The 25,625-nt window shown below is 42.5% G+C and overlaps 1 long non-coding RNA gene across 1 annotated transcript; it reads left to right on the top strand.

Moving 5' to 3' along the window:
* Positions 1 to 9,135: 9,135 nt before the first annotated feature.
* Positions 9,136 to 25,306, top strand: LOC122466723. Its single transcript, XR_006292463.1, has 3 exons — positions 9,136 to 9,172; positions 24,343 to 24,428; positions 24,837 to 25,306. It is a non-coding gene; the product is annotated as an uncharacterized LOC122466723 (long non-coding RNA).
* The last annotated feature ends 319 nt before the right edge of the window (positions 25,307 to 25,625 follow it).

Raw genomic sequence — 25,625 nt, 5'->3', positions numbered from 1 at the left:
TTCAGGTAGTTGAAGGCTGCTATCAAATCCCCCCTCACTCTTCTCTTCTGCAGACTAAATAAGCCCAGTTCCCTCAGCCTCTCCTCATAAGTCCAGTGGCGTAGCTGGGGAGAGCGGGGCAGCGGCCGCTCCCCCACTGAGCACAAGTGGCGCCTTGTCGATGTCTTGGCGCCTTTTAAATTTTCCCCTGTTGCGGGAACAGGGGGAGCGATCCAAAAAGAAGGCGCCACCTGCTGCGGCGCTTTTACTCACCCGGTGGCGCTCCGGGTCTTCGGCGGCGGGACCTTCACTCGCTCCGGGTCTTCGGCGGCGGCACCTTCACTCACTCCGGCTCTTCGGCGGCACCTCGGCGGCAGGAACTTCAGTGCCGAAGACACCTGGAGTGAGTGAGGGCCGGCCGCCAGAGCGCCACCTGGTGAGTAAAAGCGCCGCAGCGGGTGGTGCCTTCTTTTTGGATCGCTCCCCCTGTTCCCTCCACCTGGCTACGCGGCTGCATAAGCCTTGTGCTCCAGCCCCCTAACCATTTTCGTTGCCCTCCACTGGACTCTGTCCAATTTGTCCACATCCTTTCGGAGGGGAGGGCGGCAAAACTGGACACAGTACTCCAGATGTGGCCTCACCAGTGCCGAACAGAGGGAAATAATCATTTCCCTTGATCTGCTGGCAACGCTCCTACTAATGCAGCCCAATACGCTGTTAGCCTTCTTGGCAACAAGGGCACACTGCTGACTCATATCCAGCTTCTCACCCACTGTAACCCCCAGGTCTTTTTCTACAGAACAGCCACTTATCCCCAGCCTGTAGCGGTACCTGGGATTCTTTCGTCCTAAGTGCAGGACTCTGCACTTGTCCTTGCTGAACCTCATCAGATTTCTTTTGGCCCAATCCTCTAATTTGTCTAGGTCACTCTGGACCCTACCCCTACCCTCCAGCATATCGACCTCTCCCCCCAGCTTAGTGTCAGCCGCGAGGGTGCTGAGGGTGCAATCCATCCCCTCATCCAGATCATTACTGAAGATGTTGAACAAAGGTCAGTAGCTGAGCCAGGAATTGTATATCAGTCTCTTCAATGACAGTCCAGTGCCTTACCCATCAAACAATTCTTCCTCCTGAATCCTCCTCCTCCTTCCAGCTGCATTGCTTAGCTTTGTTTGGACCCCCAGGACTCATGGTACTGTTTCTATTCACAGAGTGGATGAGCCTATTGTCTCATTAATGGAAAATGAAGAAAAAGCCTCATGATGCACAAAACTGTTCTTTATTTTTTATTTACTTCTTTAACTTCACTTATGCAACTGACTTCTCATTTCCTCTCCATTACTGTGCAGATCTCTCTTTCTAGCTGAACACCCAACCCCCAAGCAAGTTACTTCCTCCTGGCAAACCTCAGTTATTTTTTTTCTTTCTAGCTTGTTGCAATTTTTTTTTTTAAATTACAGTGTCGAATCATGGTGCATAACAACAAATGGCATCTTGCTGTGTTAGACAGAATTGTTCGCAGCTGCACTGTAGTTTTCCTACTGATCATGAAGCAATGCAGGTTGCACAATGATTCACATGCACATTTGATGATTCAGCCAAGTTTACAAGGGTTGGAGCAAGAACTTGCCATGGAAATGTACAGAGTTTCTAAGTATCTTACAAACTTCACCAGCGGAACTTGCAAAATCCCAGAACTTCCCCCTAAGCCAGTTTTGTAGAACAAAACAACTGCGAGTCAGTCTGAGAACCTGTGCTCTAACTTTTCCCATTCGCCCCCTGGCTATTGCATGTACCTTCATATAACCAGTCGCAGAGTGTTGGTAGTGGGCAAGAATCCATGGTTTTCTGTAAGGATGAAAGAATCAGGAATTCACTAGTTAAGTGAACTAGGCAAGTACAAAGAAGATCCCGGCACACTGTGGATTGTTAAAAATGTATTCAACGAATTAGCACACAGTCTGACAGTTTTTGTGAAATGTGCACATTAGGAATATGAGTAGGAGCAAATACGGTTGTTATGTTTTCAAATAATGACCTGCTCTTTTATTTATTTAATTTAATTTATTTATTTATTACAAATAAATAAATAAAATGTTCTTCAAATTATCTGAAATGAGGCAAGGTTTTGACTTAGGGGATAAGAGAGAAGTTTGTCTGACAAATGTCAAATTTGTACGAAGAAGGCTTATATCTCCAGAACTATTAAAACAATGATCAACACAAATGCAGGACTCATTGCAAATTAAAGTTTTGCGAGTGTATGGACTGAGTAAAAGTTGATGGCACAGAAGACACATGAAGACCAACTTCTGGGGTCATTACTCAAGCAAAATCCCCAATGGTGCCTCTAAGGCAGGTTTTCAGCCCAGTGCAATCAGATGAAATGCCCACTCCTGCGCTCAGCAAAGTCAACAGGAATTTTGCCATTGACTTTAGCTGACACGGGATCATGCCCTTAGTCGTCTTTATGTAGAACCTCATAGTATACATATCAGAATGAATCCCGCATGTTTGTAAAGCCACGGAAGGGGGATGCAAAGTTTGTCAAAGCCAGAGGAAAGTGCCTTAAATATATGCTACGCCAGAAGGTAGAACACCGCATGCAGTTGAATTAATTTAACTTGTAAACAAGCTGTGGCTAGAAGCATGCAACCAGCCAGGGCCGGCTCATCTAGAGAGGAGAGACCACCAGAGCTGCTGAGACAAGCCCCATTAAAGAAGACAGTCAACATGGCTTACATAACTCACTCAAATTCCAGTAAAAAGTCCTGATCCTGTAAGCAGCCCCTTTTACTGACATGGACTCATAGGACTTTGCAGAGAGACGGGGTGTGCCCAGGGGTCCATCCCCGTGAGGCTGCTTGCAGGATCGTGGACTAAATGCTGATAATTTTGTATTGATTAGGACAATGATCATTCATGTAGAACAACAAGCTCAGATCCTGATTGAAGTCTGTTAGTATGACCGTAATAATTCAAATACTAATTAATAGGTTAGGGCAAGAATAAAATAGATAATTCCAAGACATGCATGCTCGAGAACTATTTTAAATGGACTCTTAGTTCACGATTTTGTATACAGAATGCAGAATGGATTGGAAATTCTCCCAAGACCATATAGGAAAGTTTTGAGAGACTGAGCCGAAAGATCCAGCAAAAATTTTAAAAGATATTGAAGACTAGAAAACATACAGCACAAATCAACGTAGACACATTAAAGACAGGAAGGCTGCACAGCCCTGTGCATCATGTAAAATGAGTGCCGGTCATCATGCTGAATTGTTCATGCTCAGAGCATCTACGCTCAGTCCTGGACAAAGTAAACTCTTTGCAAAGCTTCATAATGCAGCCGAGTCAGTTAAAAGCTGATTATAAACAAGGAAGCTTATTTAGCTGTCAAAGCAATTTTCAGCTACACTAAAACAGAATATGATGATAAAATTCTGCAGTGACTTATGCCCTGTGTTAGCCATTGAAGCCAATGGAGTTGCATGGGTGTGAATCCGTGCGGAATGTGGCCCAGCAATTTGCAATGTGTGTGGAACACATGCCTGGACAGCATAATCACCCCATCCCCATCTCAAATCATGTTATGCATTACAAAATGGTTGCATAAATTGCACTGTTTCTGCAGTTGCGGATGTCAAAGTTCTGCCCAGACCGATGACATCTTTGTTTCCATAGTAATCAATGCCCTTCAGTGTGGGGGGGGGGGAGGGGAAAGATGGGGGGAGCAGAAGGCAATTCAGAAAAGCATACAAAAGTGTAACAGGAGAAGACAAATCCATGGTGCAAACAAATTAGATGGTAGGTTGGGCATATTAACAAATGTGTATTGCTCCTTCATGGGGGATATATCTATCTCACTTGTGGTTCCACCACTTGGGATAGTGCAATCACCGCAATCTTTTGCCAATAAAATCTATTCAGCATCACATGCCTTCATATGTACTCCACATAGTAATAGATAGTTGATAATAAATGCCTTTACTCAGCGCAGTGGCCCAGAGTGGCCTCCACTGGGGCACTGTTGTGACTCATGTGTCACTAACAGGTGTTTCCAAGCCTCATCCTCAGCATAGGAAGTAGAGGAAGGACTGGGAAGTTACAGATTCAAACTAAAATTAATCAAAATACCTGTCACGCTTTCCAAAACAAGATGTGTGTGAGATTGGGGGGGAGGGGGGAGGCAGGGAGGGGCATTCTGGAGATATTCTCAGATTTTTATTTTGTCCTTGAAACAGCAAAATCACTGTTAAATCACTTAATTCACTAATTAAAAATCTTGGGTAAAACAAACTTTCTACAACTTTTTGACAAAATTCCCATTGACTTCAATGGGGCCAGGATTTCTCTTACACCTTTTTTTTTAAACCTTGTCCCTTATTTTTCCCCACTGATTTCCTTTATCTTTTCCTGTTCTACATGTTTCCTGCCAGAAAACTCTAATTTGAACTTTCAGTTGTCTTTACCTTTCTTTTTATAATTTAATTGTTTTTGCTCTCTCTCTCTCACTCCCCCCTTCAGTTCTCTGTCCAAATCTCTCCCCAAGGTTATCTCTTCTCCCTTTATCTGCCCAGTTCTTTTGGGATAGGACCCAGGGCATGTGGCCATTTCAATCTCCAAATGTGAGTATCGAGTGTCTTGAAGAATGAGTGGGTGACAGTGGAAATGTGCTGGTGTCACCCTTTAAATGCAAGTGACAGACATGAAACAGCATATAGAGACCAGGGTGGGGAACAGAATTAGCCCCTTGATGATTGTAAAAATTGATACCTAATGTGTCTATAAAATCAGTTTAATATAAGCTGAGACCACAAACACTAGTACAGGGATCAGCAACCTTTGGCCCGCGGCCCGCCAGGGTAAGCCCCCTGGCGTGCCGGGCCAGTTTGTTTACCTGCCGCGTCCACAGGTTCTGCCGATCGCAGCTCCCACTGGCCGCAGTTTGCCACTCCACGCCAATGGGGGTTGCGGGAAGCGGCGGCCAGCACATCCCTCAGCCAGCACCGCTTCCTGCAGCCCCCGTTGGCCAGGAGTGGCGAACCACGGGCAGTGGGAGCTGCAATCGGCCGAACCTGTGGATGCGGCAGGTAAACAAACCGGCCCGGCCCACCAGGGGGCTTACCCTGGTTGGCCGTGGGCCAAAGATTGCTGATCCCTGCACTAGTATGTATCAATCATAATTGTATTATTATTGCAGGGCATCTCTGTAGGGCAGAGTTACGGCTGTTTGGGTGCCTTAACTGCTCTTCCATACCTTAACATGCTTGGATTTCCCTTAAATTTTGTGTTAACTAACAATTTATGGTTTATAATCAGGGGGGTAGCCGTGTTAGTCTGGATCTGTAAAAGCGGGCTGCTTTTGGTTTATAATGTGTATTTTGGGGGTAAATACAATATCCCTGTAAAGTTTTAATCTTAAATTATGGGTATGTACCCTCAAATTTAACTCCCATTCTATTGTAGTTTTGTCTTGGAATAAAGAGAGAAGAGAACAGGTCCTAACCATGTAAATATGAATGCTAATGGAAAGACATAGCTACATTATTCTCCAGTGAGAATATTTTGGGGTATATGTTTATCCCACTTTAGATATTTGCTAGTTGGATTCCCTATAATTTTGTTTTAAAGTAGATAGAGACCCCAATAAATTACCTTTTTTGGAACAACTTCAGACACAGGGGAAGCTTGGATTCTCAGCCACCATCTGAGATGCCATTGGCTGCTATCTCTGTAGTAGGCAGAACAAGATCCCAGTCCAGAGGGCTCATTAATGCCCATGAAATATATTTGTACTTTCTTCTATGTTCCTCCTTAGGAACTTCTGTTGGTCACACACAGTTGGGATGTGAGGCGTTTGTGCCAGTGAGAATTACCAGCAACATAGTTCACTCTTCCTGGTTAGAAACTACAGTACAAATTGGCAGCAAGAATCCATGTTTTCTGGCAGTGCCCAAAATAGCTGCTTCTAACATTTACGTGATTAGAGCCCATTCTATTCTATGTCTCTGTGTATTTCTAGTCACCCATCACTATGATATCCAGATACCATGGGTGGCTATTAAGGACCTGCTGTGCCAGTTCCCCAATGATTATAATAAGAATATTAAGCTAAGTGGTCGGAAATGCTCTTTTGCTGGCCATCTTGACTTGTAATCTTTGTGTTCTTCGCCTCTGATCTTTGATTTTTTACAATAAAATGCTTTAGTTAATTTTTTTAAAAAGGGGTGGGGGAATAGGAGCAGTTTTGCAATATCTGGACTCCGGGGGTAATGTAGAAAACTTCTACTTTAGAGAACCATAAGTGACAATAATGTCGTTCCTATCTTTATTGCTAACATTTGTTCTTCTTTTGACAATAACCTTCTCAGTAGAACTGTGTGAAAGGCTCATCTCAGATGCACTTGAAATCAGCTATGGTTTGAATCTGACCTCCATTCATGAGCAAGCAGTGGTTCATTAGGCATTTTGTGTACCTGCAAACACTCCATCAAAGTATTGTTTTGGGGGGTTTTGTTAATTTTTTGTTTTTGCTTTATCTGGATATCCACAAACTGATGCTGACATATCTGATGCTGTGTCTCGAGGTTAATTGGGGTTCAGTGGGGCAAGTCAAGTGACATTGTTGCATACCAGTGCATCTTATCATACCAAGAAATATATTAAAATGAACTAATATACACTTAAGAAATAATAACCCACTTGCACTCTATGCCAGTCTGTTCACTTATAATAGATATTCACCAGCTGTCAATACCGTTTCTCATTTAGGATAAATAGTTTATCTTGTGTGTGATTTGTTGTGCCCAGAGGCTGGGTTTCATCTCCTGATTTCATGGTGCACTTTGGTACCAATGATGAATAGGGATAGAGAAAGAGAGACAGTCTCCAACGTTTGCCACTGGCTGGCTGGTTGTAGACACGTTTCATCACAAGCAGCAACACCACAAGAAGTATCAGCCATATTAAAACTGTGCTGAGCAGAGAAGGAGATTATGGGACAAGACCAAGAGCCTGATCCTGCAAGCCATATTCATGTGAGTGGTCTGTACTCTAGAAATGGTCCCACAGAAGTCAATAGGACTTTCTGAGTAAGAAGTGTTTGCATAAGTAGGGACTGCAGGACTGTGCCTCTACTGTTATTAAGATACAAAACTAAATGTAAAATTTTAAAATCAAAATAAGTACTAAAGCAATTCTTGTGTAACCCTGAATGTATTGTTTTCTCCTCTCAAAACAAAATTTGTAATGTGCCTTAACTTGTATAAACAATTGGACTGTTTCAAAATCAACAATCTATCCAGTGCTGGCTTCCATCGCTTCATGTCTTGTTTTGTTTCCTCAGTTCCCTTCCCATTCTTTGGGATTGTGTTCCTAATTTTCCTCTTTACAGTGAAACTAGGCTTGTGGCCTAGGCAAACTTTCTTGTACATGTGGATTCAAAATATTTCTTTATAGAATATCCGGGTTGGAAGGGACCTCAGGAGGTCATCTAGTCCAACCCCTTGTTCAAAGCAGGACCAATCCCCAATTTTACCCCAGATCCCTAAATGGCCCCTGGAAGGATTGAACTCACAACCCTGGGTTTGGCAGGCCAATGCTCAAACCACTGAGTTATCCCTCCCCCCACAGACCACAAGAAAGGTACCATGGATCATTGATGACTCCCAGACTACAGCGTGAGACCCACTATTTAAACGCAACTCATTGAATAAAATATCCCCTTTATGTTTGTCCTTTCCATTAGACCTGTTTACATGGTTTTGCTGAGTTTGGTTTGAGAGGTATCAAAAACCACTAATGGAAAGTCAGTATACGTGAAGGAATTCACATTGGCCTTGTTTCAGGAAAGCATGTACGCACATGCTTAAGTCAATCATGAAAACATGTATGGGAAACACATCTGGGTGCTCCCTTTCCATTGGAAGAATGGGAGCATTCTTGTGCTTTAAGGATTAAACTAATCTCTGTCCATAGAGCAAGCACAAGGCCTATGCACCCTGTAAGCCTTCAAATAGGACTCAGGTCTCACTAAATTGTTCCACATACCTAATACTGTCTGTCTAGATGCAGGTAAATTTTACCCTAACATAATAAATAAATACAGTTTAAAGTACAACATTAGTTCTGATTCATGATCTTTATTAGACTTCAAATAAACACGTCACGTTGAAGTTGAAGTAACACTGACATAAATATATTGTGGAACTGTGAAAAACCACAAAAATAGTGGGGAAAAATAGACAACAAATGGTCATTCAAGTCTAGGAAGAGAATGAAAATTCTCCACTAGTTCTTCTGGGTTTCCTGCTGGAAGATTATTCTTTTCACAAACAGCTGTCTGCATGTCAGTGAGTGGCCTGCTCTTCTCTTAGGATCTAATGTACTGACATAAAACGGAAGAAAAAACTCAGTTCTGGGGCTTCTGTTTCCCTCCAAGTCTATTCGCTGTAGTTCTTCCCTGCTGTGACAGGCCACCCTCACCCCTACCTGGCTGGAGTATTTTATTTCTCCTGTGGAGTCTTCTATCGTTTCATCAAAAATAGTTCAAAATAAAGCCTCCTCTAGTCCATGCATTCACCTTCTTATCAGGGCTCCTCCCAGGCCTTTCCTGCCTGTAGTCTGTCCCAGCCAAGACCCAGGAGTCTCTAATCTCCCTGAGCATCTCCCTCCTCTGCAACTTCCTGCCAGGGTTTATAGGGAAATCACCTTCTCCCTACTCAGGGGTGCCTGCTTACTAACAGGCCGCAGGCCTCTAGCCTGTAAAGGAGCAAGCCTCCATTACACTGCCTATTTTTTTTTTCTTGAGCAATTTTGTGTATCACAAGGCACTGGAAATCAGAAAAGATTCCAATAGTATATAACTGGCTTCCAGAAGTTTCACTGGATGCCATCAATGAAAATTTCATTTGAAGACTGATAAAAAGTACCCTTTGATGGACAGCCAGTTAGCTGTAAAATCCCTCTTTGTAGCTGTTCTGTACTTGCTTTACCTGTAAAGGGTTAAAAAGTCCTCCAGGTAAAGCAAAAAAAAAAGTGGGCACCTGACCACAAGAGCCAATGGGAAGGCTAGAACTTTTTAAAACGGGAAAAGAAACTTTACCTTTGTTTGTGGTTGCTCTCTCTGGGCTGCAGGAACACAGAGCAGCAATGGTATAAGCAGAAATGCTGTGTAAGGTTGAACCAGGTATGAAAAATTATCTTCCATACTTAGCAGAACTCACTGGGATAGGGAATGTTTAGGTAGACACAATAAGTTTATTTCTTTATTTTGGCTTGTGGATCTCCTCTGTGCTAACCCCAGATGCTTTTGTTTGCTTGTAACCTTTAAGCTGAACCCCCAAGAAGCTATTTTGGGTGCTTAACTTTTGGAATTGCTCTTTTAAAATCTAGCAAAAGCCTAAGTTCCAAGTGTATTTTCTTTCTTTTTGTTTTTAATAAAAATTACCTTTTTTAAGAACAGGATTAGATTTTTGGTGTCCTAAGAGGTTTGTGCATATGCTGTTTGATTAGCTGGGGGCAACAGCTAATTTCCTTTGTTTTCTTTCTCCGCTCTTCCCCAGAGGGCATTGAAAGGGCTTGAGGGTACCCTATAGGGAGGAATTGCCAAGTGCTCCTTCCTGGGTCCAAGGGTGGTTTTTTTTGCATTTGGGTGGTGGCAGCATTTACCAAGCCAAGGTCAGAGAAAAGCTGTAACCTTGGGAGTTTAATACAACCCTGGAGTGGCAAGTATGAATTTTTAGAATCCTTGAGGGCCCCCACCTTCTGTACTCGAAGTGCCAGAGTGGGGATTCAGGCTTGACAGTGGGCAACATGAAGTTTGACACAGGAGGACAAATAGGGTGGGGCAGGTTATGAAGAGCTTTGAATGTGATGATAAGAAGCTTAAATTTGATACCCTGTCGGAGGGGAACCCAATGGAGGGATTCAAAGTTCTACTATACGAATAGCTGGAATAACTGTAAAACACCTTGTATACTCCTTGTGTTCAAGAAAATTCAGCCAAAGAAGTGAAACAATACTATACTAGTGAGGTGACTAATTGTAAAGTATGTAAAATGAATGCCATCTAATCAAATTCTGCACTTGGTGAACAATACATTGGCTGAAAATTATTTGTCCAAACTATTCAGCAGATGCATACAAACTATGAACAAGTTCTCAGCCATCAGGATTGGTTTGGGAATGATTATTCATCGCCAAATGGGCTCAACTTGTGAAATTATGCCTTGTGCACCGGCTTGGGACAAAACTTAGGCATCACTTACATCCCATTTAAATTCTCAGAATACATGCATAGAGCTTGTTTGGGGCCTCTGCACGAGGATGATTTTAATCCTTGATGGCCAGCTCTTTAAGGGAAGGCCCACTGGCTGGGCATCCATAAGTAACAGAGGAGAGGGAGAAAACAGCAGTACAAGAAATGTTATATTCAAGCTAGAATATATTGCACAAAACATGGGGGTGGGAAGGGAGAAAAGAAATGCAAACAAGAAAGAATTGGAGAGTATCTCTTCAAGAATCCATAGCAACAAGCCAGTGTAAGAAAAATACAATAAATCCCATAATAATTACACTGTAGACTTGATATTAAGTTTGCCTGAATGATGCTACCTGGCTAGCGTTTTACTGACACAGCTGGTTATTTCCATTTTCCAAGAAAGACTGGGGAAGCTGAGCAGCTGTCTGGATTGATGATTTGATTTTATTTAAAGTCTTCAGTAAGTAAAAATAAAGGCAAACTACGTGAATAATAAATCTGCTGTTGGTTTTGTGGATGCTTTTGGATTTTCCCAGAATAGCCCCTGAACCTCAGCCAAAGTGAATATAGCCAGACTATCGATGGAAGGAGTCCATACAAGGAGGTGGGGGGGATGATTCCACCAGTTGCTGTTTAAGTACAGTATTAACTGTTCGGATCCGCTCCATCCACCTAAGAAAGACACATTGTAACAGAGGCAAAAGGCTAAACTATCTTCTCAGTTACAACTGGAATCAATCCCGTGTAACCACGTTGACCTTGTGGAGTCTCACAGGCTTTATGTAGCTGAATCTGGGAAAAGAATTTGATCTCACTTAAACCAGCTAAACTCTCAACTCTGTTGCCTTCAAGCAAGTTCCTCCTCATTTACACTAGAGTAACTGAGATCAGAATCACTCTTTGAGACAGGTTTGGAAGGTATTTACAGGCCTAAAGATGCAGATAGGCTCCTAGTGGGATTTTCTAAAGCTCAAGCCTAACTCCTGTTTCTAGCTAAATCTTTAAAAATCTGGCCTCGATTCTGGAAGCTGTTCCAAGCATACAAGCTGCTGACCACAAACAAAGTTGCATAGATACAAACGCAGGGGTATACCCAGTTTGTAGGACCAAAATCTTGGTTTTGGAAACCTGGCAATAGAGGTAACAAACTGATGAATGTTTTGCTCCACAACCTCTTGTATGATGATTGTTTGCTGTTTCATTTTATGTGATTTTGTATCTCCTCAAGTGCTCCTTTTCTGCAAAAATTAAACAGCTATTTTGAAATCCCAAACATCCCCCCAAATAGAACTTTAATTTCAAAGCCACCTTTCTCACCCAATGGGACCCAGATTGTTCAGGAACAGCTTAATTTTCTTTGAGGAAAGGCCTGTTTTTAAGACAAAAATTAATCAAATATGGTGGGGGGTTTTTTCCAGCCACAAGAGCTCACGTTTGAGTGTGTGGTTAAATGAAATAAAAATGAGTAGCTTTGCCTTTTGTTGCCCAGTTTTTCACACACCTCCAGTGGCAATGCTTGTTGCCAAGATAACCTCAGAGAGAAAGGAATTCCAGAATGAAACTCTGTGGGTGTGGGTGTGGGTGTGTTTAAAATAAATGAATTATTCGCTCTTTTTGAATGTCTGGAGACACTTAAATGCTGCTCTCCAAACTAACACAGATCAAGCTGATAGGTAGGTAATGTTGATAATATTAAAAATGTATCTTGCATTTATAAACTGCCTTTCACACCTAAGGTATCCCAAAGCAGTCTGTAAATTAGGAGCCACATCCTGGGCCCTGCTTCAGCTGCTTTATGTCACTCCTGCAGACCAAAGCTGCCATAAAACTGTCTTAACCAGTACCTTGAAGACTCCCTAGTGGATTCTTGGGTGGCTTAGAGCAGATGCACTGACTCCTACCCTTCCCACTCTGTGTGCATAGGGTAGAGGGAGTGGACGGCGGCATGGGTCAAAGACTTGTCTGCATTTGGTCTCTGGGTCAGGGGAAGTATAAATGTGACTTAAAGTCACTTCCAGCATGCTTGGCACATGGCCTCGGGGGAGGATCTGGGCCTTTGGTTTTGTTAACTTCAGTGACTAATGACATTTTGGATAAAGGACATCTTTGCTAAAGCTTCAACAATATTGCCCTTTCAATTAAGATTGAAGAGCTCACAATAAACATCTTCAGAGGCACTCAGCATATCCTCTGGCAAAGAAGAGACCAGAGAAGACCAGACTCTGCAATCCTTATATTCATGAGATAAAAAGCAAGGCCCGCTTCTAAATGAAGGCCTAACTCTTTAAAATCCTGTGCAGGTCACCTTTAATCTGCCGCTACCCATTTGTACTTAACTGGAGATGAGAATTGATACTTATATGAATGACCCTGGAAATCCTCACGTTATGCCACGTTTGAAATTTAAGTTGACATTGACCTAGCAACTATGAATGGCGGCAACTCTCAAAGACCTTTGTCATCAAAGAGCTGTTCAATAAGGGTGAAAGCCAGTCCCCTGCATAGGGCCAGCCCAAGGTCCATATACGATTTATTCAACTTTTGTGGCATGGTCTGGCCATACATTGGTGCTGTCAGGCCTTCTAAGGTACAGAGCCCTGAGCTTCCCATTTTGCAAACTTTTTCCCATCACACACAGAATTCTAAGACAAAACATATGCTGTAATGGGCCAAATTCGCCCTGGTGTATCTGTATTGAAGTCAGTGGAGTTTCACTAGGGATGAATTTGCATGTCCTAGTATACTTCAGCCAAGTCGACACTGAGGTAGCTGATGGGAAAGATCCTGTTTGATATATTGGTCCTACCAATGTGAGCGTATGGTTTGTGTGCATATGGAATTAGGGCATGCCAGTAGGTTGGAGAAAAGGAGAATGAAAAGAAGCTGAGAGAATGCAAACAGCTGTTTCATTTTCTATTATATTTCTGATAGGCTCAAAACTTTCACGAAACCAGATATTCATAGACTCCTATTCATTGGACCTAGTCCATCCATCTCTTCTTCTGATGCAGTGCTGTTAGACCTTTCAGTGATGTGTCCCATGACATTTTTAATGGAGCTTTATGTGCCTTGGGATCCTATTTCACAGTCTAATGGAGTTTGTTGTTAGGAAATGGCTTCGGATATTCAGGCTGAGTTTTCTTCTTCTCTATTTTATTGCATTATTCCAAGTTATATCTCCAAGAACTACCAAACCAGTGCTTCTCCCTTTCTGGCATTTCAACTTTTCAAATATTTAAAGATTGTTCTCATGACTCCGAGCTGTTTTTCAGCCAAGCTACTGTATGTGTAACATACAGGGCCAATTTCCACTCATCCACATGCATGGAACCCCACTGACTTCAGTGGTGATCCATAGCAATTAGTGAGAGCTAATGAGAGTTCATTTGACCACAGTATTCAATTATTTTAATCTTTCTTCATAATTTAGCCCATTCATTATTTTTCTTGTTCTCTGAATTCCCTTCAGTTTGTCAAGATCTTTCTGCTACCGAGGTGTTCAAAACTGTACATAGTGTTCTAAGGGGAGCCTTACCAGCCCCATGCAGAAGAAAAACAACATTGCCCCACTCTGTGCTGTGATGTCTACGAGTATATATTCTGCTCATCCACATGGGCACTAATGATACTGCCAGGACTGACCCAGAGCCGATCATCAGTGACTACACAGCTCTGGCAGCTAGGGTCAGGGGCACAAGTTGTGTTTTCATCCATCCTCCCACTTGTGGGTAAGTTCCCAGGAAGGGACATGCACATCCTGGAGATGAATACATGGCTGTGCAGATGGTGTTGAAGGGTAGGGTTCAGCTTTCTTGACAATGGGTTGCTGTTCCAGGAAGATGGTCTACTGGGAAGGGATGGGGTCCACCTGACCTAGAAGGGGAAAAGCATTTTTGCACACTGACTCACCAGCCCAGGGAGGAGGTCTTTAAAGTAGGTTCCAAGGGGGCAGGTGACAAAAGCCCATAGGTATTAAAAAAAAAAAAAAAGGAGACCTTAACAGAGGGTTAGATTGGTGTGGGGTATAGAGGTGGATAATTACAATAGGGTCATAGGAGCAACAAGAAGGAAATCAGTGTGGGAATCTGCTCAACATCTTAGATGTGTATACACAAATGCAAGGCATATGGGAAATTGGGTGAACTGAAAGTATTGTTACCTAAGTTAAATTATGACTTAATTGGCGTCACAAAGATTTGGTGGGATAAGTCTCAGGACTGGAATATTACTATAGAGAGGTTTAGCTTGTTCAGGAAGGACAGCTGGGGTAAAAAGGGACAAGGTGTATATATGCTCTTGATGTATAATGCACTTGCTCTGAGGTTCAGAAGGAGGTAGGAGGGAGTCCAGTGGAGAGTTTCTGAGTAAAGATAAGAGGGATAACAAATAGGGGAGATGTCTTGGTAGGATTCCACTATAGATGACTAAATCAGGAGGAGCAGGTGGACGAGGCATTTCTAGAACAAAAACCAGAAATATCCAAAACATAAGACCTGATAGTAATGTGGGACTTTACCTACCCAGACCTCTGTTGGAAAAGTAATATGACAAAACACAAAATTTCCAGTAAGTTCTTGGAATGCATTGGGGAAAACTTTTTGTTCCAGAAAGTGGGGGAATTAACTAGGGGGACAGCCATTTTAGACTGGATTCTGATTAACAGGGAGGAATTGGTAGCAAATCTGAAGGTGGAAGGCAGTTTGTGTGACAGTGATTATGAAATGATAGATTTCATGATTTCTAAGGAAAGGAAAGAGTGAGAGCAGCAGAATAAGGACAAGGGACTTCAAAAAAGCAGACTTTAATAAACTCAGAGAACTGATAGATAAGGTCCCATGGGAAGAAAATCGAAGGGAAAAAGTAATTCAAGAGAGCTGACATTTTCTCAAGGAGACAATATTAAAGGCACAACTATATACTATCCCCATGCGAAGGCAAGAGAGGAAGAAAAGTGAGAGGCCAGTATGGCTCCATCAGGAGCTCTGTAGTGACCTGAAAATCAAAAAGGAATCCTACAAAAAGTGAAAACATGGACAAATTGCTATGGATGAGTACAAAAGAATAGCACAAGCATGTAGGAACAAAATCAGAAAGGTTAAGGCACAAAATGAGTTACACCTAGCAAGTGCCATAAAAGGCAATAACAAGAGGTTCTTTAAATACATTAGGAGCAAGAGCAAGAGGAAAGAAAGTGTAGGTCTGTTACCCTGAAAAATGGATTTTGGGATGCTGCTATAATAACCAGCTGATTGCCCACTTAGTGTGTTCTTCCTGAGATAAAAGTTTCCAGGGTTGTTAAGGAAACACTAAAGGACACGGATATATATAACTCTTTCCAAAAACAAAATATCTTTTTATTGCTGTAACTGATAATCCCTAATACAGTGTATCCTAAAATCCTAAACAAAACACAAAATCCCTGAGACAGAATCCCTCATTGCTAGTTAAAGAACATTCAGACTACAATAGCATATAGTTCAAATGATTTTAAGTGACGTGATTTGTTATAAGTGGCCAGTTTATAACAAATCGCTGACAGCAGATCTTAAAGAACTGTTTGAGATGCTGAACTTTTTTGAAAATTGAAAGGAAAGTGAATGGTTCAAGTAGAGATGAGGCCACAATGCAAAAATTCAATACCAGATCCATATTTCAGCTGCCGTCCCATTTCCACCAAAGCCTGGGGATAGTCATGTCTAGAGTTCTGGTCTTGGCCCATCTCATTTAAAACCTCCATGTTTCTCCCCACATGCCCATTTACTATTAAAGTTGTTTTGCCATGATAGTTGCACCAAAAGGGGACTGAACTTTCCATTGTAATGCATTGGTTTTGCTATGGGAACAATGGCAGGACCAGTTCATTTAAGACACCCTCATGGTAAAATCATGTCAGCAGGGTAAGTAGAGGGAGCTGTACCTTTTTTATAACTCCTTTTCCTGTGCTGTTCTTGTAAATTTAGTTAAATGTCAGGATGTTCCCACTGGTAAACTTGGCAGCACAACAAGTACCATCCTGCTGAATGTAGCTGGTATGTTAGACACAGTGTTGCACAGTATCATTGAGGATATGAGAATACTTTTCCTTACTGTGTTCTGCAACTGCAAAACATTCCTCCTTCTGTCACTTGCAGCTATATGCCTGGATCTGCCTCCCCCCACTGTGAGTGCCCAAAACACCAGCTCAGGATTGTTGAGTAACGGATCAGATGCACGTGGTTCCAGAGAAGAGAGATATTTGATTAAATCTCTGGACTAAGAGATTGTCCTGAACCAGAGCCAGCTCTGCTCTGATTGTCCCATCACTGTCTCTGGAATTTTCTGTCATTTAGATGTAGACCATGTTTGTGCATTTTAACATAGTGCGCTTTGAAACAGTACTATGTTAAAGGGCAGTAGGCAGAGCCATCCCTAGGGTATGGCGAATCAGGGCGACCGCTCCGGGCCCCATGCTTTGGGGGACCCTGCAGGCTGTCCCGATTGGCCGGCGCAGTCAGTCCCAGAAGTGACGGGTCAGTCCCGGAAGTGATGAATGGCCCTGGCACTAGGGAACCTTTAATGCATGCCAAACAGGGTCTACATGGACCAATTAATGTACAAGATGTTAGTGCACTTTAGAAATCACACCTATCTACAGTGCGTTACCCCACTGTGTAGACAAGCCCTACCTTCCTAGCCTTTACCATTGTGAGTGTAGCCTTAAAAATGAGAAATGGTGCAGTGTTCCCTTCTTGAAACAATAACTCTGGGACACCCAGTCTCCTGCCCCTTCATCTCAGTGTGGGGTACTAACTCTGGAGACTACTGAGAACTCCCATATTAGAAGAAAGATCCCATTCTGGGTCTGTAGGTAGAGTTTGGGAGCGTGGGAGGAGTCTGTTCTGTGTTTGGAGTTCAGGCAAACTACCACTCAGCCTTTCCCCCCCCCAGAAGTGTGACATAGCTTGAACCCTGGTAAACATATATGTTATGACAATAGTCCAAATCCTTGCTGCTCAAGAACCAGAGGTATGTACCTGAGAGTGCTGCAAGGGCACAGCCAGTTGAGTGGGAGTTGGACCTACTATGGAACATCCAACAGCAAAAAAACCACAGGCTGATGTTGCTGGGTAGTAGTGATGTGTGTGGTCAGGATATGAGTAAGCCTGTGTGTCATTGAGCTATGGACCTGGAGGGAAAACATTTGTGCCAGCAGGACTGAGTGCATGCTCATAGTTGGAATTACCTGAGCTCATTTTTCACTAGGGTATTAATACACAAGCTGCATTTCTGAAGCAGAAGACAAGTAGCAGCACAGAGAAGAAGTGGCACATTGGAGACATTCTAGCTGGCTCACGCTTCCCTCCTGTCATCCTACCCTACCGCGCAGCCGGTGATAATTCATCACCCTTTTGGCACGTTGTTGTTTATTTCAGTAAAATGGAATTTATTATGATCTTGGAATTTTCAAAAATGTGCCACTCCAAAGTTATAACTGAGTGAATTGGACAATTAAATGAAATGCTAGAGAAATATTTGCTCCTAAAATCTCTCTCTCTGTATTTAAAATGAGAATAAGTTAAGGATTTCTTATAAAGTTATAAAGGACCCTTTGTACAGAGCTCTCAGGTACATAGGGGAAAGCATGCACCTGTTATGTGTAAATTCTTCAATGTTTTGTCTATTTATTGGAAGTTAGGATGGCCTTGTGACTAAAGCAAGCTCTGGGAGCAAGTAAATGTGGATTCTAGTTTTGGATCTACCACTGAGTTGCGGTGGGGCTTTTCTTCGAACCATAGAGAAAACAGCAAAGCAAAACAGCTGCTGTGCAGTAGAGACAGACTGAGGAGATGGTTTGGATCCAGATATCAGTTAGGTTTGAGGCCAAATCATGGACCTGATTTGAGATTTATGGTGCTGAAATCTCACAGGCTCCTAAGATCTTGCCCAAAATAGGGCACTCTTCAAAGATTTCCAACATTAGGCTGAAATCTTATCAGAGCGGTTGCTTTTTATGAAGTTCCAGCCCTATCTAAAACAGGCATCTTCTAACTCTAAGCCAAACCAAGCTGGTCTACACTGCACTTCCGTTGTTAAAACTTTTGTCGCTCAGGGGTGTGAAAAAAACCAACAAAAATTTTAACAACAAAAAGCACCAGTGTGGACAGCGCTTCGTCGGCGGGAGACATGCTCCTGGCAACAAAGCTACCCCTCCTCATTGGGGGCGGTTTTATTTTGTCGCCGGGAGAGCTCTCTCCTGGCGACAAAGAGCGGCTACATTGAGCACCTTACTAAGGCACGGCTGCAGCGGCACATCCCCACCGTTGTACGGTGCGCAGTGTAGACATAGCCTAACAGGGCTAGTTCAGATCCGCGTATTCAAAAAAGCCCCCTCTCACCCTGAAATTCAGAAGTTCTGGTTTTGACCTGTCTCTGCATATTGATATAAGGCCTTGTCTATGCTGAGAAAAGGTTTGGCAGCATAGCTTTATTAGTAGAGCTATACCAGCAAACTGCCCTAGCGGAAACACAGCTCATACTCGCAAGAGTTCTCTGCTGGTGTAGCTTAAACCAGGTCCCTGAATGCAAGAGGCTGAGCTGCAACAAGGACTTTTTTGCCTGTATAACCATGTGTACACTAGGGCTTTTGCCAGCATGACTGTGTGCAGTAGGGATTAGATTTTTCAGACTCGAAACCGACACAGCTGTGCCAGCGCACTCTTTAAGCGTACACCAGCCTAAGCCTCAGCCTTATATTTGTATCCATGCTTGATAAAAACAGCGTTACAGGATTGTTGAAAGTTATCATATTCCCCTATGTCTCTCCACTAAGACAGACAGAGCCTCTGTTGAACACGGGGCTAGAGGGCTCTCAGCATCTCACTGGACTGGGCTCTTAATTCTTTGCTTCCTTTTTAAAAATATATTTATAATTAATTCTTTGCCTGCTTAGTTAACAAAATTACTCCTGTAATAGTCTGTCCAAAGCGCCAACCCACTTCCTCACTCCCATAGGCAGCTTGCAGCTCCAGCACTGTTCAATACCTCAGTGGGTAGGATGTTACCAGCAGAGTGTAGGAATCATGTGAAGTTGCAGACAGTGACTGTGGAGCAGAGGGTTTTTTGTGGATATGCAGATAAACGGGATTGTGGGGAGGGGTACATAAATAGCTAATAGTGAGTGTTACAAAGGTTGTAGAATGACCAGCCTTCCCACCCTGTTTGTTTCGGGGTGTTCTACATCTCAAACTGAAGCTACAAGGGTATGAGGATTTGAGTTCAGATTTCCTCCTTTTGCGTGATTTGAACAACTCTGCTGTTTTAACAGATTTTTTTAAGAAACATTTAATTCCTAGTGATTTGGGCTGACTCCATTAGTCATGAGTGAGGCACAGGGCACAGTCTACAGTAGAAAGCATTCAGCTCAGAGCATCACACACACACACACACACACACACACACACACACACACACACACACACAACTATGCATACGGTCTGCACAGACACAGAATCAGAGTTCTGGCTGAAATGTCATCCTTTGCTCACCTGGCTATGCTTAAATGTTGCATGGCCCTTCAAATGGTGGGGAAATGTGCATGCAATACACCATGTGCGACAATATTTACATAGGTACAGCAACAGGACACAAGGATAACATTTCCAGCAAGGGGGAAGAAGGGACACTGTGACATTCTATACCTTGGGGGAGCGTACTGTAACCCCCATATTCCTCATTTTCATATAATCATGATCTTACATATAAAGCATGCCTTGTAAGGTATCAGGGGAAAGGTTATGATCTGCTGAAAGTCATTTCTCTATCCGTATATGTGTATCATTAATACATATGAAGTTATGAGAATTGTGTTGTATGGTAGTCACTAAAACATGTTGTAAGTTGGGGAATCAGCCAGTATTAGCTCCCCAGAGGCAACAGCAAGGAAAGTAACCAACGTCCAGGTAGGGTGTCAAACAACTCATCAACAGCCATTGTCCAGCAAGGGAGCTACAATTCAATGACTCACCTGCATAAGGCCACACCAGGGGAACTGCTCAATCTTGCTTGGAGAGATTCAGCAACGCCCCCCCAGACATGGCTGGACTTGTGCTCCCAAAGCACATGGACTAAGGGTATAAGACAGACAGAGTGGACACATACTGGGTCCTTCTCCTGCCCCCTCCTATGCTGCAAGCAACCAAGACACTGAGAAGAAGACAAGACTCCAACACAGGAGACTGGCCCAGGTTTAAGGAACAAACCTGTATATTAAGGACTGCAATATCCAGTGGGGTGAGAAAAACCCCTTAATCTAGTTGCTCCCCAGTCTAATAGGGTTGAGAGTTTAGACTGTGTGCTTATATTTTATTTTATTTTGGTAACCAGTCTGACTTTTTGCCTATCACTTAATATCACTTAAAATCTATCTTTGTAGTTAATAAATTCATTTGTTTATTCTACCTGAAGCAGAATGTTTGGTTTGAAGCATGTCAAAGACTCACCTTGGGCTAACAAGCCTGATACGTATCAATTTCTTTGTTAAACTGGCGAACTCATATAAGCTTGCAGCGTCCAGCAGGCATACCTGGACATTGCAAGACGGAGGTTCCTAGGATTGTGTCTGGGACCGGAGATATTGACTAGTGTCATTTGGTTGCAAGTAGCTGGGAGCAGCTTACATGTCAGAGGCTGTGCGTGAACAGCCCCGGAGTGGGGTTCTCACAGCAGTGCAGGGTAAGCCTGGCTCCCAGAGTCAAGGATTGGAGTGACCTAGCAGATCACCAGTCCAGATAACACCAGGGGAACTTCACAGAAGCTTAAATGTTGCATGGCCCTTCAAATGGTGGGGAAATGTGCATGCAGTACACCATGTGCCACAATATTTACGTAGGTACAGCAACAGGACACAAGGGTAACATTTACAGCAAGGAGGAAGAAGGGTCAGATCACAGTAATGGACACAAGGGCCCTTAAAATTAATTCAGTGTCATCAGAGGAAGCCAGCATCTTCAAATGCATGTCAAAGTTGGATGCCATGCAGGCTGTTGGTTAAAGTAGAGGACTGGGTATATGGAGTCTTGTATTCTATCCTCAGCTCTGCCACTGACTAACCGTAAAATCTTGGGGAAGTCACTCTCACCACTCAATGCCTCAGCTTCCATGTCTGTAATGCTAAAATTTACCCCACCTTTTTCACAGGCGATTAATTAATGAAAGTTTATGAACTGCTTTCTGCTAATCCCATGGAAGGTGCTATTCAAGTACAAAGCATTTATTATTGATTATATTAATTATATGAGCCCTGCAAATCTGCCTGTTCCCCCTTTCTTCTACTATTTCTGGTTTAAATGGGTGCACTGGTAATCGCACAAGAAGCCTATTCTTGTGAGCCTCCCAACCAATTTTTGCAAATTCCAGAAGTTCAGATTAGTTCAGAAAAGCTTGAAATAAGTCTCCAAACTTCAGGCTGCTTATGTGAATAACCACTTGAAGTCTAAACCTGTAACTACATCTGAATTTTGCAAATGGTTCCTGTATTTTTATCGTGAACCAAACACCCCCCCCCCCCCCCAGATCTGAACATTACTGAATTTGGGAGTGTTGGGAAGCCAGATACAGCTCTGGATCAGAATTCTGGGGGCCTCAGCCTGTGCTCTCTAGTTGTGACATGTTATCAAGCTGGTTACATAGTAATCATGTACATTTTAGGTATCCAGTTACAACAGTGATGGAATCCAGGTAGGGTAGGCAGAAGTGAAGTGGGGTCATATTTGTAGGTATTCATGCCACCACTGGGATTTAATGATTCATGAATTTTAACATGAATGATTATTCATGCCAGGTGATATTTCTTATTTGTTGTTCATCACTATCCTCTTTAGAAGGTTTCAATCATCCAATCAGAGCAGAAACAATACCATCTGACTCTAATGACCATCGAACACACCTATGAATAACCAATACTGAACAGTTGAAGCAAAGAGTTGGCAAACACCCCATAAATTGGAAAATTACTCACCCTAACTGTTTGGTGAATATTTGTTATGAACAGAAACATATCAGCAGTCTATTTCCTGGGTGATCAGACCTGGCTTACGTTTGTTCTTTGCTACAGCCATAGCACTGTAATTATCCATAGGATTCATGGATCTTTTTCCTATTGTCATTTAGTGTGAGCGTTACTGGAAAGAGATTAAGTGTTTGTGAGATCCATCTGAATTTGTCCAACAGATGACAACCTGCAAGAAGATAGGGAACTGGATGTCTTAGTGGATTTTTGATGGTCCACAGAGACCTTGGGTCACTGGTTCAGTTTAGCTTGTATCAGAATGTATGAAACTTGCACTTATATAATAGCGTACTATGGTAGCTTACTAGGAACGAGACAGTGGCCTCAGTCCTGTTGCCTCTGTCTGTACATCATACAAGCTCCCCCACAATTGGTACTTGTTGACAGTCTCACCAGAGATGCCAAGGAATGAAAGAAGATGGGAACTAAACTCCTCTCTCTCTACCCTGGAAGTAGTTCCTCAAGTAAAGATTGAAGCACATTGGTTGAACTAAGGTGCAGGGCAAGCTTGACAAGCCACTGCCCTTTTCCTTGGAGAGAGGACTTCACTCTCCAGGGCACTCAATCCAATACCTTTCACAAGCACTAAATGTCATTTTAAAAATAATAAAGTGGGGTTCATTTCTCTAAGCTGGATATTGCCATGCATGCTCTCAGATCAAATATTTATCAAAGAATGAACAAAATCTGTGAGGTTCAGCGTATATTTGGGTATAAAATTAAAAACATGGCCATGGTTTAAAGGGACAGCTAAGCTGCACAGTGTGTCCTTAGGATTTAGTGTGTACCTTTTACACAGTTTTCTATTTCTATATAAAACATGAGAGGAGTTTACTCAAAATGGAAAACCAAAGTACTGTTTGTTTACACTTACTTACAATCCCACATAGAGCAGGAGAGAGAGCCCTGGTGTCTTGGCTAATTTCCATCTTGGGTTATTACTGTGCATTCTGGCCTATTTACACTCCCTGTATGTTCACTTAGATAAATTGTTTTCATTTTCCTTTTGTACACTGTTGGTAGGTAGTACTGTTGCTGTTAAACAGCTACTGTGGTTCCCTTTTGTCCCCCTCAATACGTTGCTGCATTTCAGTGGTGAAGGAAGTCAATCAGACACATATGGGGCCAGGTCAGAACTGGTGTAAATTGATGTAACTCCTCAGAAGAGCATCACCTGATGAGGATCTGGTCCATGAAGTCTTGCATGTAATTTTTTGCTAATTACAGGTGCTATATAAATGTTTGTTAATTCACTTTAATTATTTTATCATAATAGATATTTAAGGCCAGATTTCCAAACAACCAGAAATCTAAATGGCCATTTACATGCACAGTCACAGGAGATGCATATACACATGAGATTCAAAACTTCATAGGCAACTATTGCATGTTGTCTTTTAGTAATTCCCCTACTGTTAAAAAATCTGGCCTTTTAGGGACCTTCTGAGCTCATGCAAAATGCCCGTTGCCTTCAATAAGTTAGATAAGGCCTGTGATGTGCATTATTTTATGTTTTGAACTGTTAAAAAATGTGTTGTGTTGTTGTTTTTTTCAAATCTCTCCAAAGCCTAGCCAGGGAATTAAGAACATGGAAGACTGCCCAGTAATTACTTCATATTGGGAGATGATACATGTACCACTAAGCCACATGCCACAGTGAGGACTGTCTTTTTACAACTGAGAATTGCAGGATCCAGTGTTCTACTTATCATATCGAGAGAGCCTACCCCTTAGTCTGCTGTGGCACGTAGGTTTCAGTGCTATGTGTCTGGGATAGCTGGATGATCCGTGATGAGAAGGTGATGTTTATCATCTGATTCCGCCGTCTATCACCAGCACATTCATGTAGTTATCTGTGCCACATACATGTGTAGGGCAGATTAGAATAGAGGTCAGGTCATGACCCAGGTAGTTTAGCCATACAGGGTGAAGATATTGGGGGGGGCAGGGGGGAATAACACTCTTCCTACATATGTGTCTTCCCTGAACTTTGGGTCCAAGTGCACAGGGGTAAGTGGGCACTGCTTTCTGATTCATGTTTCCTTCCCAGATCTCCTCCGGAAGTTGTTCTAACTTGCCACTGGATGTCAAACTGACTGCAGGCCAGTTCCATGATCTGATGGAGAGTGTATAAAGGTAACATAAAAGCCATCTATACCCTCCTTTGGATCCTGCAGTTCATCTGGTCCCAAGGTTGACCGGCACTGGATGTGATCTGGATCAGAGCCCGGTAGTGGGACTGGGATTCAGCAGGTCCTGCAGGACCCGCTGCCATAATAGATGGAGCTAGTAAAATGTACTGTGTTGCAGGCAGGATTAGGTGGGCAAAAAAACAAAAACAAAACCCTGGTAGTAATTTGTGGAAAAATACTTAAATGTTTTAATACTTAAATTTAATGAGAGATAGAGGAGGAGGATAACAGGAGTTAAAGTATTTTTTACATACTTTAAGCAAGATTTGTTTTATTCTTTTAGTGGTAAAATTGTGTCTGAATTCCATTTATAGATTTAAGATATTAATTGACCTTTTTTTCTTTTTTGTAGCATGGGGGAATCGGTCTCTCTTGCAGGTTTTGCAGGATCTAAGGAGGAATAAAAATGCAAGAAACAATGGGAGAGCTGGTGGGAGTTATTATTGTGGGATGGGAGAAGGGCAGGATTAAAAAAATAGTGCGTTGCAAGGCTCTAATCTGGATCTCATTTTATCTGCACTCCCAAATTCATGGAGTCTCAGATAAATGATTCTGGTTTGTCCAGTCTCTGAAAATACTGTTTTCTTTTTTTAATCCATGCGGCAAACAATTTCATATCTTCCTCTCCTGCCTCAGGCTACTGAAAAGAATTGAAATGAACATGATGTTTTGCATTTAAAAGGACAACAGCCATGATCCCAATTCTGACCTCCACTTTCTCTTCCTTATTTAGTAGCTGTCTGCAAAGTCAGTGTAACTCTTTATGTGTGTCAAGTATCAGAGGGGTAGCCGTGTTAGTCTGGATCTGTAAAAGCGGCAAAGAGTCCTGTGGCACCTTATAGACTAATGGACGTATTGGAGCATAAGCTTTCGTGGGTGACTACCCACTTTGTCAGATGCATCGCTTATGCTCCAATATGTCTGTTAGTCTATAAGGTGCCACAGGTCTCTTTATATGTGGTTTTTTTTAATGCACTTCCTTCAAAACAAAAAGTTTATGAGTATAAAACAAAAAGTTAATGTCAGCACACACACGCACACACACACTGCTTTTATATCCATTTCCATGGGTGTCAAGGCACAGGTTCCCTACCAATGGTGACAGAGGAGGTAAACAACAAGAGCATGCTGTATTTACCAT

Source organism: Chelonia mydas, chromosome 7 (assembly GCF_015237465.2).
Source record: "Chelonia mydas isolate rCheMyd1 chromosome 7, rCheMyd1.pri.v2, whole genome shotgun sequence".
Classification (NCBI taxonomy): domain Eukaryota; kingdom Metazoa; phylum Chordata; order Testudines; family Cheloniidae; genus Chelonia; species Chelonia mydas.
Note: the sequence above shows the minus strand (reverse complement) of the source record. Positions and strands in the feature narration are given on the sequence as shown.